Below are 24,057 nucleotides of genomic sequence, written 5' to 3' on the forward strand. Positions count from 1 at the left end.
ATCAAAGCCTATCAATTCACCCGTAGATGACCCTATTTTCTTAATAATTTCCAAATGTAGGAGTTCTTGGAGGAGGGATTGAAGGTTAAACCAAGTTGGAATCACAAAGTCTAACAACCCTTCCTTACAAGATGGAAACCATTCAAAAAATTTCACAGCGTAACCTTTAAAAAAATAAATAAATAAATAAAGGAATTTTTTTTTGACAAATTCATCACTACAATGAATATATACTAATCTATTTGAGTGGTGAGAAATGCCTACCTGGTTCTTGTAGAATTCCTATAACGAATTGGTGAAGTTGAGCAATTCACACTTTGGACCATTCCAGTATGAAAATATGCTAACTTTTTGGTACTCTTGCCAACAAGCTTTTCTTTCATGGTTACTGATGATGACAATTTTATCATCTAGATTGGGAGACTGTGGATCAAGTGAAGATCTGGTTTGTTGATTATTGAGACTAGTTGGAATGGGGATTGGGGTTCTACAATGGGGCTACACATATGAACTGGTTGAAGTGCAGGGAGATAACAAAATTGATGGCTCATTCCTCCTTGGTTGGATCTTATGAGACTGATCCATAGTACTAGCAGAGAGAAACCCTATCTATTGCAAAAACAACTCATTCTTATAGTTTCCTAAATATTTGGTGAGATTATTAAAATCTAATCTAACTATCCAAACCAACCATGGAAAAAATGATGGGGCATGAACTGAAGAATCCTGATGAAGAAGAAGGACAAGGGGTTTTAACATAATCAGATTGATTATTACCTTGAGGATTGCAATTTATCTTCCAATGGGCTTGGAGCTGAGTTGTTTGGTTGGGAGCTTTCGTGGCTTGCTTGTTGCCTCCCCCATCTATATTAGGTATAGTTATGCCTCCTCTTCTATCTAAGATATTTGTTGGAGAAGTTGAGCAATGAGCTCGAGTGATCCTTGAGTAATATTGGCTCACTTGTTTTTCCTTCTCTTTATGCCCACTCAGGACATCGAATGGATTTGAGATTTCTACCATATACTTAGTGAGAGGGTTGGATTTGGGAGGATACATAGAATTTTTGATTCTCAATGGCTTGTTCCACTTCCTATTAGAGTTGTAGATTTTTGGTAATTAATTCGTTACTATGCATGCCCTAGAAGTAATATTTTCCTTAGGGCTTCTGGGCTTATTGGCAATCCATTATTTTCTGTATGATTGTTTTTCTTTTGTCAGATTCTTCAAATTATTTGATAGGTTACTACTTTCTTTTCTCATCATTTTTTCAATCCAATTCTAGTTTTTTTTTTAAACTTATATAACAAGAAGTTAATGTTATTCATCATGCCTAGTCTTTTTGCATATTTGTGGAGCCAATGAGGTAGAAATTGGGGAGATTAAAGGAAGAGTTACAAATGCTTTAAATGGCACAAAGAAGCAATAGAAGAGGGCACTTTTCCAAGTGAACATTTTCCCATATACAAACATGGCTACTTAGGATGTAAATTATCTTTTGAAAATAGTGATGATTACTTATTTCAAACATTTCTACAGGTGCGTGTTTCCTTCTTTACACATCTAAGGAACTAGATAAACTTCAAACTAGGTATAAAAAGCTAAATAAATGATTGGGTCCTATTATGACCAAATACACTATTAAATATGATACTAAATATTTTATCAAATATACCACTGCATATGCTACTAAATATACCAGTAAACATGCGACTAAATATGTGACCAAATATACAATCAAATGTAGGAATTTCTTTGTGAATAAAAAATGATATCTTTCTCTTTGTACTTTTTAAAAGGTCTTTATTGATAATTTTTAAAAAAATTTGTCCAATGTTGCATGTGATTTGTTGAAATTTTTGGATGTATGTTCTAGTGAAACTGTTCTACCCATGACATATGGCCAATTCCAGCCTCTTTTGGGAAAACATCATTTAAAGGTTTATTCCTTTTCAACATATTTGAATTAGTTGTGATGGGCACACAACTATAAAAATATGATTTTATTCAGGATGCAAGGTAGATCTTGTGGTTTACCTTTGGTGTCTTGTATGTATCCTTTATGTTATCCCATGTTGTGTATCTTGTATGTATCCTTTATGCTATCCCATGTTGTGTATCTTATGTATCCTTTACGTTATCCTCCATTTTTTTTGTGATATTCCTATTTTGTGTTGTAAATATGTCATCCCACATTATGTCTCTCGTGTACCATGTTGTGCCTCTTGTGTACCATTACAAATTCACTTGTAGAGAAAATAAGATGTCATAAATGAGATATATAATCTTTTTTCATTTGCATACATCATTCTTCAATGCTAAGACAAAATTTGTCAATATGGTTAAATGAAAAGGAAAAAGAAGAAGAGTGTCATATTATTAGTGGAACAATCATACTTTTCTATCTACATGAGAAGTCAATAAAACTAACTCAAAACCAGAGAAATAACCTACAAACACTAAATATAACTCACACAAGTCACTCCAAAAATATTTGCATGACTATGATATCATGTAAGTATATTATTGATATTATTTTGCTCTAAAATATCTTTTAGGAAAAACTCTAGACATTGCATTCATCTTTCAGAGACTAATTGTACAACCAAAATAATTACAAATTCTATTGTTATTGAACTACATTGATATCAAATTTCGACAATCCATTATAAATATTACACGATTTTTTGGATTTGATTGTGTATGTATTTTTAGCATCAACATTTTGAATCACACTTTGTGATCCATCATCAAGATAAAAGATGAGAATAGATGTATAAAAGTGAGTTGCAACACTAGACAAGCTCAAAAGATAAAAAGAAGTGAGTTTGTCCAGTATTGCAACTCATCTTTTACACATCTCTTTCTATCTTTCATCCTCATGATGGATCACTAAATGTGATCCCAAATATTGATGCTAAAAATATATATACAATCAAATCCAAAAAGAGAGAGGTAATATTTACATTAGAAATCCTTTACATTTAATAAAAAAAAAACTTTAAAAAAGTGATCGTAATATTGTTTCATTACTATACGTTCTCCTTACCTTAACTATAACAGATAACAAGTTTGACATATATGATATAGCAAACATGCATGTGTCGAAAAAGAAAATTCAACACTACTTTATCGTCACTATGAAAACATGATTCAAACATTTGTAAGAGAAGACAACCCTATTATTATCATTGTTATTACATATTGTCTATGAAAAATTTATCTCTTAAACTTTAAGACACATATAAATAAAAATAAACAATAAAAACATACAAATGTGAAGACAACCTACCTCTATCCAAATATAACAATATATTCTAGTTGGCATTCTTTAACATCGAAACTAAATTGAGTTGTGAATGAAAATTACTCAATTCATAGTTGGCAAACCTATCTTCTATCCTTTCCTGTTAAACAATCCTTGTGAAAAACATTATGAATGTTGCTTTCACTAATTTTAATTGTAACATACTCAAGTCAAGATCTAATATCTGATATGACCAACTATGGAACCTTTAGAACAATATTGAAATCTCCTTAGAACACCAACTACAAACAATCTATTGTTTTATTTACCTTCGATCTTTGAGAACTGTGATATGTTGTGATTGAGATATATATCCGCTGAGTCTAAATTTAAAACTGTACAATCGAGCCACCAAATATTGTGCTTTCAAGTCCATTATAATATACCGGAAATGTGATGTTATTATTCTTTGAAGGAAATGACAACAATAATGTGTTTGGCAGTTGTGCATAATAAATAGTGTCGGTTATAATGTGTTTTTATTTTCAAACCACGAATGCTACCTCCGTAATTACCTCACAAAAATCTACATCGCTATCTATCACAATTAAAGTCTCCACCAGCTAACACCCAAATTTGAGATTCTCTTAATTTTTTTAAACATTGAGAAGTGAGACTACTTGCTAGTGTTATGAATAGGTGCCCATATCCCCTCTTTAATCCACACCATTATCCAACGATCTCAAGTATATCCTTTGCCATGGATTCTAAAATTTCTAGGCACGAACCCCATGAGCATGGAATTAGTTTCTTGTCTCAGCTAAAACTCTATGACATTATACTTGGCCTATCTAAGCCCATGACTCTCAGAGCTGCCATTTTATTGAATATTCTTGACCTAATTTCCTCCCATGATGACTCTCTAACCCTAGAAGAATTTCAGCCTCCAATGAAAGCCCACCTTGCTTAGAATATCTATTTCGCCTCCTAAGATTTCTAGGAGCCCACCAAGTCTATAGTGAGATCCCACATCATGAGGACGTTAAGCAAACCGGATATGGTCTCACTAGCCTTTCTAAATTGTGTAATGTCCCCATTCTTTTAGCATTTAAGTGGAGTTCTTAACCTTGACATTCTTTGAAGGCTAAATGAAGAAATAAGGAAAAATTGATTAAATTAATTTCTTATAAAGTCATTAAATAAATTAAAATAAAAAGGTGACTTTATATTTACTTAATTTAATCAATTGAGAGTGAGTTAATTATTGGAAGGGGAAAGTTCTAGTAATTGCAATCATTAAATATTTTATTACAAGAGAGAAGCTTCTAGAGAGTGCATTAATTATTGGAAGGGGGAAACTTCTAATAATTTACTTTTCTAAAAGCAAGTTAATTATTAGATAGGGAGAAAGTTCTAGAAAATGCAATTATTAAATATTTTATTTCCTTCTAGAAGGGTTAAGGAAAAATATAATTAGAGGTGAGAGCTTCACTGTTTATCATCCAATTATTGTGAGCTACATTTGATATTAAGTTGGGAGAAGAAGCTAAGGTTTCTGATTTCAGTTAGCCATTGGAGAACATCAACTCTTTAGTGTTGCAACCATTTGAGGTAGTGAAATATCCATTGAATTTAGTATTCGGGAGTGCTTCAATTCAAGATTTCTATTTGTACTTAAATTGGAGAATAGGTTTTGGCTGCTACAGTACGCATGCATGATGTCACGTTGCAGTATCTATGTTTGATTCATTTCCATTCTTGGGAATCACCATTATTAGGTTCCTCTTGTAACTATTAGTAGTTATCATTGTACTTCATAAGAATATGATTTTGTTGTGATAATTCAGAATCAAATTTTGGCATTACTGTAGTCATTATTGTAGGTCAATTGTTTGTCAAAATGTCAATTGTATGTAGGTATGCATTTCATATCTAATTTCCATGTATTTTCATTGAAAATATCAAAAGAATTGCACTTGTATATTAGTTTCTTGTAAGAGGTTATTACATTGGTATCAGAGCTTGCTTGCAAAGTGTTTGACAAAATGTCAAATAATTGAACTAGAGAAGATTTTAGTGTTTGAAGAAGTTATATCCTGTTGGGGTTATTACAAATTGCTTGCTAAGAGGAATAGTAATGGAGGTCATAATTATGTTCCATTTTTGTTGGGTTCGACAAGCCATATTGCCTTCCAAGGGTGGATGCATTTGGAGGAGTTCGTGTTAAAAGGAGGCGGTGCCTTTGGAAAGGCTTTTGGTATGAGTAATTGAGATTACGGTGTAAATGATCCTGATGCAAACAAGATGTTTGATGAGGCTGTGTCTTGTGACACTCGTGTTGTCATGACTAATGCTATCAAGATTTATGAGGAGGGATTTAAGAAGATAACTTCTTTGGTTGATGTTGGGGGAGGTGTGGGCTTTGTCTTGTCCATCATTGTGGAGTATTACAAACATATTATGAGGAATCAATTTTGATTTGCCCCATGTTATTTCTTCTACACTTCCTATTGCCAGTAAGATTCACTTTAGTTCATTGATTTGATGGATGAACAACTTTCCAATAGTAGACATCTTATTGGTAAGAAGAATGTCTTGGCACCCATCTAATAGGGTCCTTTTAGCTTTATTTGAAGAATTTTTTGGTTCAGAGAGATGTTAGTAATTTATTTACTTATTCATAATAGTTGATATTTATGTTTTCATTTTTATAACATATCTTAAGCTTCTTCTTTTTGAGTAATTTTGGTGTTTTCATTTGCAAATTGGCTAGGTTAAATAGGGAACTTCATTCTCATTTAAAGATTTAGCAATATTTCTTAAGTGGGTTTGAATCTTGATTACAAGAACAACACTATCACTTAAGATTTGTTTGTTTTACAATTAAATATATTTTAAAAGTCATTAACTCTCTATGATAAAATATATGATTAACTTTAAGAGATCTTTAGCAATGGGAAAAAATTATGAATACAAACTAAAAATTTCTTAATTTTTATTTTACCTTTAATAACAATTCATATACATAAATAATAAAATATAAAATAGATTTAATACTTTATATACTAGTTTTCATATAAAAAATAAACATTATTTTGTGTTGGTAATAATAAAATGATCATAATCATTTTTATGTGAAAATTGTGAAGTTTAGAATTTCATAGCAAGTTACTTTTTTTTACTCAAGAACTACTTAATATCATTAAAATTAATACTACTTCTATTGTTATTAGCTGATTATTATTATTATTTGACAACGAAATATTGTTTTTTTTTAACATTGTAGAAGTAGAGTATATGAGTGGCAACATGTTTGAACATATTCCATCAGTTGATGCCATTTTCATCAGGGTATATGATCTTAAATAATTTTATTTAATATTGTATCAAATTTATAATATTTAGCTAAAAATTTAATTTAAATTTGAAATCTTATTGTAGTGGGTTTTGCATGATTAGGATGATGATGATTGTGTAAGAGTGTTGAAAAGGTGTTATGAGGCCGTACCCGAAAATGGGAAAGTTATAATTGTGGATGCTCTTATTGTTGAAGGGAAAAAAGATGAAGCTAATGAAGAAAAATATCTGAGAGGAGTGGGGTTGAAATTTGATATGGGAATGATGTTATTTAGTAGTGGTGGGAAGGAGCGATTTGAAAGGGAATTCAAACAAATTTTTAGCAAAGCAGGTTTTGAAAACTACACCATCTTCAAATTACCATTCATTCAAACTATTATTGAGATTTCCAAATTCTAGGTCAATAGATTTTAATAGTTTCACTAAAGTTAGTCATATTGAAATATGTGGTTTTTAGTAGATCTATATGTGATGTATTAGATGATCTAGCATGTTTAAAATTCTATGTTTTGAAATATTATATAAATAAACTACCATCATCGCTCAAAGGAAGGATATATGCTTCATTAATCTTAGGGGAGGGATAATGAGTAGTTCATATATGAGATGTAGTTTCAAACCACTTCAAACAAGTTGATCTTTTGTATTTCTTTTTCTTTCTTCACTGTGATTTGAGCATTTAGAGATGTTTCTAGCTCATATGTGTTGTATGATGGTTATATTTATAGTTTTATGTGTTACTATAGTCATGCTTGGTGGTTTTAATTTTTATTAAAATAGCATGATTTATTTTAAACAATGCCTAGTAATGCAATATTGTGTTTTATATTGTTTCTTTTGTGATTTTATTTTTTAAATCACTTGTGTCAAATTAATTGATAGTAATTTAAAGATGATGGGGATTGAACTCTTTTAGAGTATAAATTAGTTATATATATATATATATATATATATATATATATATATATATATATATATATATATATATAATTTTAACTTTAAAAAAAATTGCCAATCCAATGAACATTATTAATGAAATAAAGGAAATACATGATTTCATATACACATTTTTGGTAATATGTTGCTAATATTATTAATTAAATTACATTTTAGTTAACAAAATGAATTTAAAATGTTTTTTTTTTTTTTGGAACAAGAAAAATAAATATTAAAAATATTTAAATGAAAACGAATAAATTACAATAACATGAACAACAACATAAACTTGACATTGCTTCCATAAATTACACCAAAAAGAAACATACTTGTCCATGGCCTATAATAGAATCAAGCACCTTGGATATAAAAAGAAACATTAGTTTCATCCTCCAAGAGATGGAAATCAAGAAAGTAATAAGAATTAAACCAATCCTTTGTGCATCTACTTGATTAGCAGTTAAGCCTTTATAACATGTGAGCACACATGATCATGATACTATGTAGAAATATTCCCTTAAACTAGCTATAACTATTCTTGAAGTTAACAAATATATTGTAATTTAACTGTCGACATGGAGCTTATCCTAAATATTTTCTCGCACACTTGATACCTAAAGGGTATGGTTCTAGAAGATCATTTGAATTTTAATTTGGAGGGGCAAGAACATGGCACTCAAGACAGCATGACAATGTAATCTCCAAATAGACTTAAGGATGACTTGTCTAAAGGACTGTGTAAGAATGTTATGATGGGGGAGCTACCAAGAAAATATGTTCTCCATGTCCAACCATGTTGGAAAAGAGTAGGAAGAGATGAAAAAGGGGAACACCAAATGTTGCAAACATGAGAACAAAACAAAAATACATGTTTTATGGATTCTACTCAAGCACAAAAATGACATGAAGGTAAATGATAAAGAAATCTAAGGCAAGTTTTGATGGGAAACTTGACATGAAATATTGTCCATCTAAGAGTTGAGAATTGGAATATTTTATGGATTTTCATATTTATAGGCTAAGTTTTCCTATTTAGACTAACCAAATTTACATTTTTATTTAGCATTGAGGTAGGGTGAGATCATCAAAGTAGGGAGAAGCTCCTTATAATGACCTTAAGGGGAAATAAAAATATCTTACAATTATTAATCCACTACAATAATTGAAAAAGGTAGACTGGAAAGGTGAACAAATGTGAGAGTTTAGGAGGAACCAACTAATTTGTAGAAGAGGTTGCTTAGTAGAGGACGCTAGTTTAAACTGAGATGTAAGTTTCTTCTTTGACTTCCAATTGAAAGTGATTGGATCCCACAAATCTCTAAAAACTTTAGTTCCCTTTTTAAAAAGGTATTTACCTCTTGTTGAATCAACTGAATCCACTAGATAGAGGATGTTGCAAAGATGACATCATGAATAAAGGATTGATCATGCCAAATTAGCTTCCTTGAGGTACTTTTCTAGGCTTGCCAAATGGAAATGAATGGATTTGATCCATGAGTTTTAAAAAAAGGTGTAAATAAAGTGGAGTTTATGTTTCCAATCAACTATGTCCGATGAATGGTTAGAAAAAATAGATTTGATTTAAAATCTAACTAAATATTTCAAGGAGGTATCCACTTCCAAAGCTTGAACAATCCATTTAGTGACAAGGAAAACTGTTAGGAACCTGTGTGTTCCTTCTGTTTATTTTGTTAGAGTAGTGTTGTTGGACGCATATGCTTTGTAAGTCGTCCCGTGAGTATATTTTATTATCCCACATGCATAGGTAGTATTACTTTTCTAGATCGTACCCAGTATATAAGAATAGGTTGAGGCCCTTGATGGGCACGGACGAATTTATTGTATTGAGCTTGCTCAAAGGAGGTTACCCCCTCGAAGTGGCCTGCGATCAGTAGATTCATTCTGAGTTCTGCTATCACTTTGTATTCTGTTATTTCGAGCATTCTCACGATATTGCTATAAGGAGGTTCTTCACATCTGGTATCAGAGCACTCTCTTGGGCTCGCTGGGTGGAAATTACATCAAATTTTTTTTTCTGTCGTGGCCTTCAGGTTCCTCTCACTTCTAATATCTCTTGTTATTGCAATAACTCTTTTCAGTTGTTCTGTCTGTGAGTGAATTTTTCTTTAAAAAAAAAAAAGTAAAAATTTTTCTGTTTTTTAGTCGTAGCTTCCTTGTTTGCTTTCTGTTTCTGCTCATACTTCCGCAGAACGTCTGCAATATCATTTCGCATACTTCCTTCCTTGGCGACCCAACCCCAAATTTTACATATCAAAGCCCTAAATCCCTCATTTATCTAATTTTAGGGTTTGCCCTATCTTTTTCACCTCTCATCCAATCGCCACCAAACTGAGCCACAAGATTCAATTCCTCATTTTGCTCCCTTATCCCTCTTGGACTGTTCGCCTCATTTCGCCTCCCTACCCTTGAAACCCTCATTTTTCTTTTTCCCTTGTCCCCAGATAGTCTCCCACCACCCGTCGAACACCCATTTCCTATATGAGTTTTACCCAAATCCAAGTTTTTCGTAACTAAAAAAGTTTTTGTTTCTCATCTTCTACCCATTCCAAAAAAAAAAAAAAAAAAAAAAAAAAAAAAAAACCTTGTTTTATGGTTGTTACGCGTACAGGAGCAAAAATCATGGAAGAGGAAATTGCATCCCTCAAAACCAAACTTCAAGATCTGGATGACAAAATTTTGGGTCTTAACTTTCAGCAGTCAGCCATGAGCCGAAACCATTCAGGAGATACTGGGTCCTCTTCTGGCAATTTCCGTGGACCAAAGCTTGATTTTCCACGCTTCGATGGTTCTGATCCGACTGGATGGATCTATAGGGCAGAGCAGTATTTCAGCTTGCATAATACTTTGGATAACCACAAAGTCCCCCTTGCATCTTTTCATTTGGAACATGAAGCTCTTCAATGGTTCCGTTGGTACATCAAGGCTAATGTAGGCCCAACGTGGAGAGAATTGTGCACCCTCATTTTGGAGCGCTTTGGCCCTAGTTCCTTTGATGATTTCATAGGAGCACTAACTAAACTGCGTCAAACAGGCACTGTAAGAGAATACCAGACAGAGTTTGAAAAATTAGCTAATTACACAGAGGGCTTGTCTGATGAATTCTTCCGTAGTTGTTTTGTCAGTGGTCTGAAGGATGCACTTCGCTCAGAAGTCAAAATGTTTCGACCTACTACAATGATGGAAGCCCTTGGGTTGGCTAAGTTAGCGGAAGACAAGATTAGTGCTCTACAACGCTCGAGATCTAATTTTGTTCCATTCAGAAATACAGGTTCTCACAACCCTCCAGTCATACCAGCTCCCAGAACTACTCCGATCAAGCACTTGTCTGAAACAGAGATGCGAGTCAGGCGAGACAAAGGGCTTTGTTATAATTGTGATGAGAAATGGTCTCGGGGCCATAGATGTGTTCAGCAAAAGCTCTATCTCTTGGATGTGGATTCTCCACCGGAACTGGAAGAATATGTAGATGCTCAGGAAACAGTGGATGATGAGGTTGAGCCTCACCAGCCTGAACCTCCTTCACCAGAAGCTCCACCAGAGATATCTGTCCATGCTTTGGTAGGAGTCACTACTCCACAAACCATGCGGGTCCAGGGTTTCTTCAAGAAGATCCCTCTTACTATACTCATTGATTCTGGTAGCACTCATAACTTCATTGATCCATGAATAGCCAAACAGGCTGATTGCTTTATCCATCCCTGCTCTAGCTTTGAAGTCATGATTGCCAATGGGGGCACTTTACCTTGTAAAGGGAAATATCACAATGTGCGTCTCTCTATTGGAGATTATAACATGCGCTCTGACATGTTTGCCTTACCCTTAGGTGGCTGTGATGTGGTTTTGGGTGCCCAATGGTTATGCACTCTTGGCCCCATTCTCTGGGATTTTGCTGAACTTTGGATGCAGTTTTCAGCCGAGGGGCACCAACACACTTTGAAAGGCTTACAACCAGGGTCTCTCAGCATCATCAGTTCACACCGTATGGAAAAACTTCTTAAGAAGAATTCACATGGTGTCATCGCTCAGCTCCATTCCATTCAGATGCAGCCATCAGCAGTCTCTAGCACTCCTGCCGATCTCCAACACATTTTGGACAAGTATTTTGGTATATTTGCTGAACCTGTGGGATTACCTCCTTCTCGTCCAGAGGACCACCGTATTCAGCTCCTTCCTGGCAGTGTTCCGCCCAACATTAGGCCCTACCGCTAGCCATTTCATCAGAAGACCGAAATCGAGATACTTGTCTGTGACTTACTGAAGCAAGGAATTATTCGCCCTAGTACCAGTTCCTTTTCTTCTCCAGTTCTGCTTGTTCGCAAAAAAGATGGGTCATGGCGACTCTGCATTGATTTCCGAGCACTTAATCATCTCACTATAAAGGACAAGTTTCCCATTCCAGTTGTTGATGAACTTCTTGATGAACTTCATGGGGCTTATTTTTTCTCCAAGTTAGATCTTCGTTCTGGGTATCATCAAATTCGGGTTAATGAGGAGGATATACCTAAAACTGCCTTCCGCACACATGATGGTCACTATGAATTTTTAGTCATGCCCTTTGGCCTCACGAATGCTCCTTCAACATTTCAGGCAGTGATGAATAACATATTTCGACCATACCTCCGGAAATTCATTCTGGTCTTCTTTGATGATATCCTCATATATAGCAAAACTTGGGCTGAGCATCTCCATCATCTGGAGCTTGTCTTGCAACTTCTCTCTGATCATCAACTCTGTGCAAAACTATCTAAATGTGTGTTTGGCCAGGAGGAAGTGGAGTATCTCGGGCATATTGTTGCACACCATGGAGTGTGGGTGGATCCTACAAAAATAAATGCCATGAAAACTTGGCCGCATCCTAAAACTCTCAAGAGCCTTCGAGGTTTTTTGGGGTTGACTGGCTACTACCGCAAGTTTGTCAAAGATTACGGGAAAATTGCAGCACCATTGACAGCTCTGTTAAAAAAGGATGCCTTCTCCTGGACCCCTGTTGCTGAGACTGCATTTGAACAACTGAAACAGGCTATGTGCAGTACACCTGTTCTCGCGATGCCAGATTTTTCCAAACCCTTCACTATTGAGAGTGATGCTTGCGGCAATGGATTGGGTGCTGTTCTCCTGCAAGATGACCATCCTATTGCGTTCACTAGCAAAGCCCTCTCTGGTAAGAATCTAGCCCTCTCTACTTATGAAAAAGAAATGATGGCTATTTTGCATGCTGTACAGAAGTGGCGACCATACCTCTTAGGGAGTCATTTTTGCATCAGAACCGATCACCAAAGTCTGAAATACTTCCTGGAACAACGGGTATCCTCTCCTACACAACAGAAATGGGTCAGCAAACTCATGGGGTATGATTATGAGATCACCTACAAGAAGGGTAAGGAGAATATTGTGGCAGATGCTCTTTCTCGCACATTTGATAATCAAGCTTCCCTTTCCGCTATTTCTATGCCCATTCCCAATTGGTTAGCGTCTGTTCAGCAGGGCTATGACAGTGACTCTTCTTTATCTCAAATCATTCACCAGCTAGCCAATAATCCTTCTGCTATACCACATTACTCTTGGGATGGTGCTTCTCTTCGATACAAGGGTCGGCTAGTGCTTCCTCAGAACCCAGCTCTACATCAGGCTATTTTTTATGAACTCCATGCTTCTCCTTCAGCAGGGCACTCAGGCTTCCTCAAAACTTATGAGCAAGCAAGGAGAAACTTCTTTTGGAAAGGGATGAAACAGACGATTCAACAGATGGTGGCTGAATGTGATACTTGCCAACGCCACAAGGGTGAAACGACCCTCCTTCCTGGCTTGCTCGAACCATTGCCCATCCCTACACGGATTTGGACTGATATTTCTATGGATTTCATTGAAGGGCTTCCTAAATCCGGTGGCAAGACAGTGATCTTGGTTGTGGTTGATCGTCTCTCGAAATATAGTCATTTTTGTGCCCTCAGCCACCCCTATACTGCCTCCTCTGTTGCACAAATCTTCATGGACCAGATATTTCGTCTTCATGGACTCCCTTCTTCCATTGTCTCTGATCGTGATGCAACTTTTACCAGTCATTTTTGGACTGAACTGTTTCAGAAAACTGGCACCAAACTGAAGATGAGTTCGGGCTATCACCCACAAACTGATGGTCAAACTGAAATTGTCAATAAATGCTTGGAAACTTATCTTCGTTGCTTCACTTCCGAACAGCAACATCAGTGGGCCAAGTGGCTCCCTTTAGCTGAATGGTGGTACAATACCTCTTACCACACTGCCTCTAAAATGACTCCATATGAAGCAGTCTATGGTCAGGCACCTCCAGTGCTCCTTCCCTACACTCCCAACAGCTCACCAGTCCAGGCAGTTGACATAGTTCTCCGCAGCAGGGATCAGATTCTTCGTACCTTACAGGATAATCTTCACATGGCCCGTAATCGGATGAAACAGCAAGCAGATCAACACCGTTCTGAGCGCTCATTTCAAGTTGGGGATATGGTTTTTCTTCGTCTACAGCCATACAAACAATCCTCCCTAAAGCTGAAAGGGCGTCATAAGCTGGCCCCAAAATTTTATGGGCCTTATAAGGTTCTGCAGAAGATTGGTTCAGTTGCTTATAAACTGGAACTTCCTCCTTCTTCCCGCATTCATCCAGTCTTTCATGTTTCTTGTCTAAAGAAAGTTCTGGGTACCACTGTCAGAGCACAAACTACTCTCCCTGAAATGGATACGGAAGGATCCATTATCCTGGAGCCGGTGGCAATCATTGACCAGCGCACTCGCCAGCTTCGCTCTCACTCCATCTCTGAGGTCTTGATTCAGTGGCATGGCATGCAACCAGAGGATGCTACCTGGGAACCCCTTCTTCAGATTCAACAACAATTTCCACACCTTAAGCTTTGAGGACAAAGCTTTTTTCTAAGGGAGAGGGGATGTTAGGAACCTGTGTGTTCCTTCTGTTTATTTTGTTAGAGTAGTGTTGTTGGACGCATATGCTTTGTAAGTCGTCCCGTGAGTATATTTTATTATCCCACATGCATAGGTAGTATTACTTTTCTAGATCGTACCCAGTATATAAGAATAGGTTGAGGCCCTTGATGGGCACGGACGAATTTATTGTATTGAGCTTGCTCAAAGGAGGTTACCCCCTCGAAGTGGCCTGCGATCAGTAGATTCATTCTGAGTTCTGCTATCACTTTGTATTCTGTTATTTCGAGCATTCTCACGATATTGCTATAAGGAGGTTCTTCACAAAAACTCCTTGGGTGAAAGGATCAATGATCCCCAAACTCCCTTTATCCTTTAGTTTGACATAATGTAGCCATGAGGTGGAGCAATGACCTTTCTTATTGCTCACCTTAGCCCAAATAAAATTTCTATTTAGTTGGGTTAGTTGAGTGTAGAACTTTTTGGAGAGAACCCAACATAACAAAATGTAAATGTTATTGACCCTATAAATCTTAGTGGCATAAAGAAGAGCAGTTGGTGTTGTAAACATCTTGTATGCCAAAGTGTTTTCATTGATTGAAAACCAATTGAGTATGAAGCATATCATCTCATGATCACCTGTAGACATCCTCACTAACCAACATGGAGACAAAGAAAAAATAAGACAATTACAATTAACATCATGGGTCATTAGCTTGACATATAAAAGAGTGGACATAGTCTACATTGTGATGGGATTAACATTCTAACATATCAATGGAAACAAGAAAGGGCATAGAGACTAAGGCTATACTTAGCACAGACTAGAAGGGCTACCAATATAGACCCTATCACATAGGTGACAATGGTTGTTCATGAACTAATTAGAGATATGATTCAAATTTTGAATTCATTATTTTGAGAAAGATTTTTTTAGGGTATTGACACCCAAAAAGACAAGAATGCATATTATACAAAAATGTGTGATGATATGTATGTTGTGAGAGAGAATGAATAGAAGTAGAAGACAGGAAGGGAATATCAAATAAAACAAGTGTTGATGAAAAGAGAAATAATTAAGAGGTGTTGGAATATTAATAATCCTCTTTTGACCACGTCAATTATTTTTTGTAACCAAATTGTAGTTCTATTTAGTGATTTACTCACATTCCCTATTTTCTAGAAAATCATTGAATATAATTTTAGTCCTGTCAATGAAATATTGTTTCATTTGCCACATACAAGATAGATGAGTCAATTTCAATGTAAACTCTAGAAACATCTATCAGCATATAGAAGCTAAAAGCCCTCTATATATAGAGCTATTGCAATACATTTTTTAAGTAGACTGATCAGTAAAGTGTCTCTTCTTTCTATGATCTACTATATCAATTTTTTGATTGTTGTCATATATATGTGTTGTTCAATATCTCTTTGCATATTGTTTGATATTTAGTTTTCTACATGGTATTAGAGCATCATTGACTCTTGGGCTATGGCAGATTTTTTTTGTGTGAATTCTTTTCTATTGCAGGTTATAATCTAATTTAGAAGCATCAAAGAAACTTTTGGGTGTTTGGAATGCCAAGATGGATAGTGGAATAGATTTTTTTGCTTTTTGAAGTTGCTGCCTAAAGGAGAATAAAAAGTGCTTGGCAAAAGATTACTCAAGAGAAGGGAAGTTGGCTATAGGTATGTTGTCTATTGCTACATTAAGAGAAGAATGAGACTATTGGAGGTAAAATTATCTATTTCATCAATGTAGAGAAAAGGTTATAGAGTTTGGTTTGATATTGTTGAGATGGTGATCATTTCCAATAATCTTACATTTGAATTTTTAAGGAATAGATGAGGAAATCTAAAATTGTCACTGTGATTGTGAGATGTGGTAAAAGCACTAGGTTAATTCAAAGAAAGTGTTATTTGGGGATTAATTGCAGTAAGGAAGCAAGGTAAAAGAGTGTTAAAGGAAAATGCAAATTTAATTTCTGAAATAGACATTTTAGAGGAAGAATTAATAAATGTGAAGAAAGAAAATGGAGATTTAATTTGTGAGAAGAATCTTTTGCAAGAAGAACTAACACAGTTAAGAAATGAAATGAATATGGAAAGATGCAACTTTTTAAATCAAATTAATGACTATATAGAAGCCAATGGAGAGCTAGAGAAAAAATTAAAGTTGTTGGATAATGTTAAGACAAGAAATGATGAATTAGAGGAGAAAATGAAGAAAGTAAAAGAAGAAAATTACTTGTTAAAGGATGAATTAGAGGAGAAAATGAAGAAAGTAAAAGAAGAGAATGACTTGTTGAAGGATGAATTAGAGGAGAAAATGAAGAAAGTAAAAGAATGAAATGACTTGTTAAAAGATGAACTAAATCAATCCATCATTGAAAGAAATGCATGTGTGAAAGAAAAATTAGTATGTGATGTTTTATGTAGTACAAATGAATTGAATTCACCACTAGAAAAGTGTGACTCTGTTAAGGTTGTTTGTGATAAAGAATATGAAAATGTGGAATCAAATACTATCAGTTGTGAGAATAAGAATGTTGGATGGAATATAATGAAGAAAATGGGTTACAAAGGTAAAGGATTGGGAAAACATGAACAAGGAATCATAGAGCCTATTGAACACATAATAAGACCAAAGTATGAAGGACTAGGACATATGATAGATGAAAGAAATGATTATATGGATTCAATCAAATTTGTTCAGTGTAAACAATATATGCAACGTTCAAATTGTCATAGGAAAGGGCACATGAAAAACAAGTGTTGGGATCTATATCCATGTAGTCTTTGTGGATTAAAGAGTCATTATGAAAAGACATGTTGGAATAGAGAGTGTAAAAAGAATTCTATGAAGAAATGCTTCAAAATGGACGTTGGATGGAGTTATGGATCAAGCTGGAAAAATATCACAGGTATGATTAAAGGTTAGTTTAGATACAAATGTTCAAATGTGAGTGTGAATTCTCAAGAAGGATTGCAAATTGTTCGTGCAAATCAGAAATCTACCAAGACATCCATGAAAAGTGAGACTTCATAAAAGAGAAAAGCTTAAAGATAGTATTTTTTTCATCATTGAAATGATATTTTTGCTAAGTCTTTGAAGGGTTTTTGGTAATCCAAAACCATTTATTTAGGTGAAAACCTTAAAATTTTATTGAAGGGTTTGTGGTAAGCCAAAACTAGTTATTTGGGTAAAAGACCCTAAAGCATTTTTCGAAGAGTTTGTGGTAAGCTAAAACAACTTGTTTGGGTGCAAAACCTAAAAGTTTTTTTGAAAGGTTTGTGGTAATCCAAAACCACTTGTTTGGGTGAGAAATCCAAAAGGAAAATTAATTTCATTAGTTAGGGCAAATCCCAAATGGTTATGGGTGAACCGATTAAAAACCCACATCATAATGACATAGGGAACAAATTGATAGTGAAAAGGGTAGCTAGATTATTTTTATGTTGTAAATGGGTACCTAACAAGGTTGAGAAGGAAAACTATTGCTTATTTTTGTGTCGTCGCCAAAATTTGAATTCAAATACAAACCCCACCCAACGGCTAGTTCCTAGGATTAATGTTATTTTAAACGACCCAGAAATATCAAAAAATTGTTAAATGATCAAACCTTATGATTTATTTCTGCGGCCCACAAGTTCCTCATCGTTGGATCAATTTGAATCGACGGATGGCACTATCTCACTATGGGAAGTTGAACGTTGTTTTCCCATAGTGACATAGCACCTTTTGATCGCGTGTCAGGTGGGTCCTCCTCTTCCCTAATTGTTTCTTCGGCGTCGAGTTTTGTTCCATCCACAACGGGCGCTATGGTGCTATCAAAAAGTTTGTATTCCTCGCCGTTAGCGGCATAGCACCTAGACAGAAAATGGTATTGTGACAACATCAGAAGGTGTGGGTCCTATTTGCCTTGGCAGGCTGCAGACGAAGATTCTTTAGACAGGTTGGCATGTGGCTAGTTCTCATTGATTGATACACTGATAGATCAGATCCATCTTGCCTGTCACTAGATCTAAGGAAGATCAATGGTGGGCGCTATCTCGCTATGAAAAGTTGCACGTTGTTTATCCATAGTGACATAGAACCTTGGGAATGCATGGCATAGATGGCATCATGGGCCCACTTTCTTAGAAGGTATCGACAGCTTGTCTTCCGTGGCAGTTGTCATATGAGTCAGAGTACAATGAAGGCATCTCATTGGCCTGTCTAGCCTACCAGATATGCAGTTCTATAGATCTCTGATCACCATAGATTCAAAATAGATCAAGTGCTGGTGCATTCCCACATTATCAAGATGCAAGGAAATTTTAAAATGTAGGAAAGCAGGTGGAGGGCACGTGTCCCAGATGATGTCATGGGCTCGCCCTTCTCCAAGTGATATTACGGGTCGACCTCGGTGGTAGTTTTCAGGTGAGTCAGAGTACGATAGGGGCACCTCATTGGTCAATCCAGTTAACTTGGCTCATAGTTCTACAGAGTTTTGAGCACTGTCTGATGCAAACAGATCTATGGCTGAGGCTTCCCTACATTTTGAAGTTACGAAGATTTTAAATAATGTGGGGAAGCGCTTTCCCGCCACGTCTTTGAGGAACCAATTTCTCACCAGGTGGATGCCATGTGTTGCCAAGCATGGTATGGATAATGCCAGATGTGTGCCAAGTGGTTCATGGGCCCAGGTTTCTGTTAGGATAAACCACATACAGAAATAAAAACTACATGCAAATATAACCAATAACAGAAAATAATAGAACACATAGAAATGAACACAAGGCACCAAGATTTAACGTGGTTCACCCAATCCCTGGGCTACGTCCACCAAATAGCAAGTCCAATCTTATTACAATCCAGTGATTACAACCTGATTACAATCCGTAATCCCTTACAGCTCAATACCACTGCAAGAACCAATTTTGTATCACAACATTATGAAAAATACCCAACCCTAAGCCCTTTTATACAAGTATTAAACCACTTTAGGGTTATAACATGTCAGCCATATGTCGGTCATAATATGACGGCTACCATGTCGGCTATTTATGAAGTATGTACAGTACTTTCCTGATCAGTCACCACAATCTAAAAATCTCCCACTTGGGGACTGATCAGGCTCCACACTAAACAACAATATCCCACTTGGAGACTGATCTTGTAGCAATACCACTACCACATGGGGCTCCCACTAGATCAAACCATCTTGGACTCTACTATTCTTTTATTTATGTTCAGTCTAAAACACCAACCGAAGCTGAAGAGGAGTTCAGCTTCTCCCTTGTTACAACCTTTGTCAATATATCTGCTGGATTGTCATTGGTATGTATCTTCTCTAGCTTTAACTATCCATCCTCCAGAAATGACCGAATGAAATGGTACCGCAACTGTATGTGTTTGGTCTTAGAATGTAGAGCTGAATTCTTAGCAAGATGAATGGCACTCTGACTATCTGTGAACAAATAATTATCCTTCTGAGGATGTCCCAATTCTTCCAAGAAGAACTGAAGCCATATCATCTCTTTGGCTACCTCTGTAGCAGCAACATACTTTGCCTCTATAGTGGAGAGAGCATTAATCTTCTGTAACCTAGAAACCCAGCTCACGGCTGCCCCACCAATAGTAAAGACATAACCTGTAGTACTCCTCTTGGTATCAATATCCCTAGCCAAATTTGAGTCAACATAGCCCTGTAAATCAGTAGTAGAGCCCCCAAAGTGTAAACACTTATTGGATGTTCCTCTCAAATATCTAAGAATCCACTTGACAGCATTCCAATGCTCAAATCCTAGATGACTCATATACCTGCTAACGACTCCCACTGCATGTGCAATATCTGGCCTAGTGCATACCATAGCATACATCAAACTTCCTACAGCTGAAGCATAGGGTACCTTAGACATCTTATCCTCCTCTTCCTGTGTCTTGGGACACATCTCCTTAGTCAATTTCAAATGACTAGGTAAAGGTGTGCTGACAGCTTTAGCATTCTCCATAGAGAAACGTTGCAACACCTTCTCAACATAATCAGCTTGAGATAGTGTCAATGTTCTATTCTTCCTATCTCTACAAATCTTCATATGAAGGATTTTTTTTGCTGCCCCCAAATCCTTCATAGCAAATGCATGTGCTAATTGGCATTTCAGCCCCTTAATATGATCCATGTTAGACCCAGCTACAAGCATATCATCAACATATAAACATAAAATAATGTAGATATCATCATCCAACCTCTTAAAATAAACACAGTAATCTGAATGACACCTATTATATCCATGCTCATGCATAAAACTGTCAAATTTCAGATACCATTGCCGAGGTGCTTGCTTCAAGCCATATAAACTTTTCTTCAATTTGCACACTAAGTTCTCCTTACCTTTGACCTCAAAACCCTGTGGCTGAGTCATATATATTTCTTCATCCAAATCACCATGAAGAAAGGTTGTTTTAACATCCATCTGCTCTAAATGCAAATCTTCAGTAGCCATAAGACTTAAAACAGTACAAATAGAAGTCATTTTAACAACAGGAGAAAATATCTCATCAAAATCAATTCCCTTTTTCTGTGCAAATCCTTTTACAACTAACTTGGCCTTAAATATTTTCTTACCTCCTTCCTCTTCTTTCAACCTGTAAACCCATTTATTCTGTAAAGCCTTTTTACCTACAGGAAACTTGCATAAATCCCATGTCTTATTTTTCAACAAAGAGTCCATTTCATCTTTCATTGCAAACTCCCACTGAATCTTAGTATCCACCTGCATAGCTTTATCATAACTTTCAGGTTCACCAGCATCAGTAAGTAAAATAGAATACAAAGAGGGAGAAAACCTTTGTGGAGGTCTAATTTGCCTTGTTGACCATCTAACATTCACTGGTGTATGTGGTATTTGTTGTTGCGGTTGTTGCACATCATGAGGAATGGCTGGAACATCAGATTTTGGAGTATCATCCAGCACTACATAATCATCTTCTTTCTTCTCATGTTGCTGCAACAGATCTTTGTACAACACCTTCTCATTGAATATGACATCCCGACTTCTAATAATTTTAAGATTTTCAAAATCCCAAAGCCTATAACCAAATTCATTAATGCCATATCCAAAAAAGACACATTTCTTTGATTTAGCTTCTAGCTTGGTTCTATTTTCAGAGTCTATATGAGCAAAAGCTTCACAACCGAAGGTCTTGAGAAAAGAATAACTCACCTTCTTACCAGTCCATGCTTCCTCTGGAATACCACAGCCCAAAGGAGTAGAGGGACCTCTATTAATAAAATATACTATAGTATTGACAGCCTCCGCCCACATGTGTAAGGGCAACCTAGCATGCAACCTCATGCTCCTTGCGCGCTCCACTATAGTCCTGTTCATGCATTCAGCCACTCCATTTTCCTGTGGAGTCCTTGGAACAGTTTTTTGTCTATGAATACCATTAGTGGAGCAATAATCTTCAAATTCATAACTGCAATACTCACCACCATTATCAGATCTCAGACATTTTAATTTCTTACCAGTCTCATTTTCAACCAAGCATTTCTATTTCTTAAAAGTTTGAAATACATCAGATTTTTGTCTAAGGAAATAAACCCATACTTTTCTAGTTGCATCATCAATAAATGTAACATAATAATAAGAGCCACCAAGGGAAGATACTTGGGCTGGTCCCCATACATCTATATGCACAAGCTCTAATTTCTCCTTTTTCTTTTCCTTCCCTGTCTTTACAAAACTCACTCTCTTTTGTTTTCCATACACACAACTTTCACAGAAATCCATATTCACACATTTTAGACCTAGTAAAACTTTCCTTGAATGAAGTACTTTCATACCTTTCTCACTCATGTGCCCAAGTCTATTTTGCCATAGTGCTATATCAGAATCTACAGCAGCTATTTGTTCTCCCTGCTCAACTGCAGTAATTGTTCCTGAATATTCATTTTTCTCTGAAACAATCAAAGTAGAAGGAACAATATGACCTGTAAAAAGATATAAGGTGCCTACTTTCACACCTTTTGCTACTACAAGGGAACCTTTTGAAACCTTCCAATTTTTATCATTAAAAGTAACTACACAACCCTCATCACCGAGTTTCCCTGCTGAAATTAAATTTCTACTTAGTTTTGGAACATGTCTTACCTCATGTAGTAGCCAATGATTCCCATTCTGCAACTTAATCTTAATTTTTCCCTTTCCAACAATTTGATAAGGTTCATTATCCCCCAAATAAACAAGCCCAAAATCCCCTTGCACATAATCAATGAAATAACCTCTATGAGGTGTAGCATGAAATGAAGCACCAGAATCTAAAACCCATGAATCATCAACACTCTCTAAAGACAGAAGCAAAGCATCCTCTTCGGATTTGTTACTTACCACATTTGCCTCCTTGTCTCCATTTGATTTATCTCCTTCATTTTTCTTTCGATTCCAGCAATCTTTCTTTTTATGCCCTGGTTTCCCACAGTACCAGCAATCATTTGGTCCTCTCGATTGAGACCTCCTCCCCTTTGACTTTCCTCTTGATTTCCCATGATTTCCAGAGTTACTTCCTCTTTCAGTAGTTCTGCCCCTGCTTTGTGCATTTAAAGCACTTCCTGATGTAGATCCACCTGAGGATTTTCTACGAGTTTCCTCACTTAAAATAACACCGATCACATCATCATATTTTAGGGTACTAGTACAGGAATAGAATTACTCACCGCCATTACCAAGCCATTCCAGCTTTCAGGCAAAGAACACAAAATCAAGAGAGCCCTAATTTATTCATCAAAATTGATATCCACAGAAGATAATTGACTAGTAATAGTATTAAACTCATTTAAATGATCTGCAATAGATCCACCTTCTACCATTTTCATATTAAATAAACGCTTCATGAGAAATATCTTATTTGAAGCGGAGGGCTTTTCATATAGTGTCGCTAGGGTTTTCATCAAATCTTCTGTCATCTTTTCTTTTGTAATATTAAATGCCACCGATGGTGCCAAGCATAACCGAATGCTTTCGAGTGCCTTTCTGTCCAAAAGATCCCATTCAGCCTCTGACATAGTTCCCTGATTCTTGGCTTTTCCTTCCAACAGCTTCCATAAATCCTTCTGATATAAATAGTCTTCCATTTGCATCTTCCATAACTGGAAGTTCTGCCCATTAAACCTGTCAACCCTCAACTTACCGTGAGACTCCCACTTAACCGTGAGACTTTCCTGCAGAGGATAACTAAAAGACAACCTTGCTCTGATACCACTTGTTAGGATAAACCATGGACAAAAATAAAAACTACATGCAAATATAACCAATAACAGAAAATAATAGAACACACAGAAATGAACACAAGGCACCAAGATTTAACGTGGTTCACCCAATCCCTAGGCTATGTCCACCAAATAGCAAGTCCGATCTTATTACAATCTAGTGATTACAACCTGATTACAATCTGTAATCCCTTACAGCTCAATACCGCCGCAAGAACCAATTTTGTATCACAACATTATGAAAAATACCCAACCCTAAGCCCTTTTATACAAGTATTAAACCGCTTTAGGGTTATAACATGTCGGCCATATGTCGGCCATAATATGTC

The 24,057-nt window shown here is 36.0% G+C and overlaps 1 pseudogene; it reads left to right on the forward strand.

The window, feature by feature from the left end:
- The first annotated feature begins 4,005 nt into the window (after positions 1-4,005).
- LOC149559992 (flavone 3'-O-methyltransferase OMT1-like) lies at positions 4,006-7,001 on the forward strand (annotated as a pseudogene).
- Positions 7,002-24,057: the final 17,056 nt, after the last annotated feature.

The sequence above is a fragment of the Cupressus sempervirens genome, chromosome 4 (genome assembly GCF_028749045.1).
Source record: "Cupressus sempervirens isolate cs-2001-9-10 chromosome 4, ASM2874904v1, whole genome shotgun sequence".
In the NCBI taxonomy this organism is placed as follows: domain Eukaryota; kingdom Viridiplantae; phylum Streptophyta; class Pinopsida; order Cupressales; family Cupressaceae; genus Cupressus; species Cupressus sempervirens.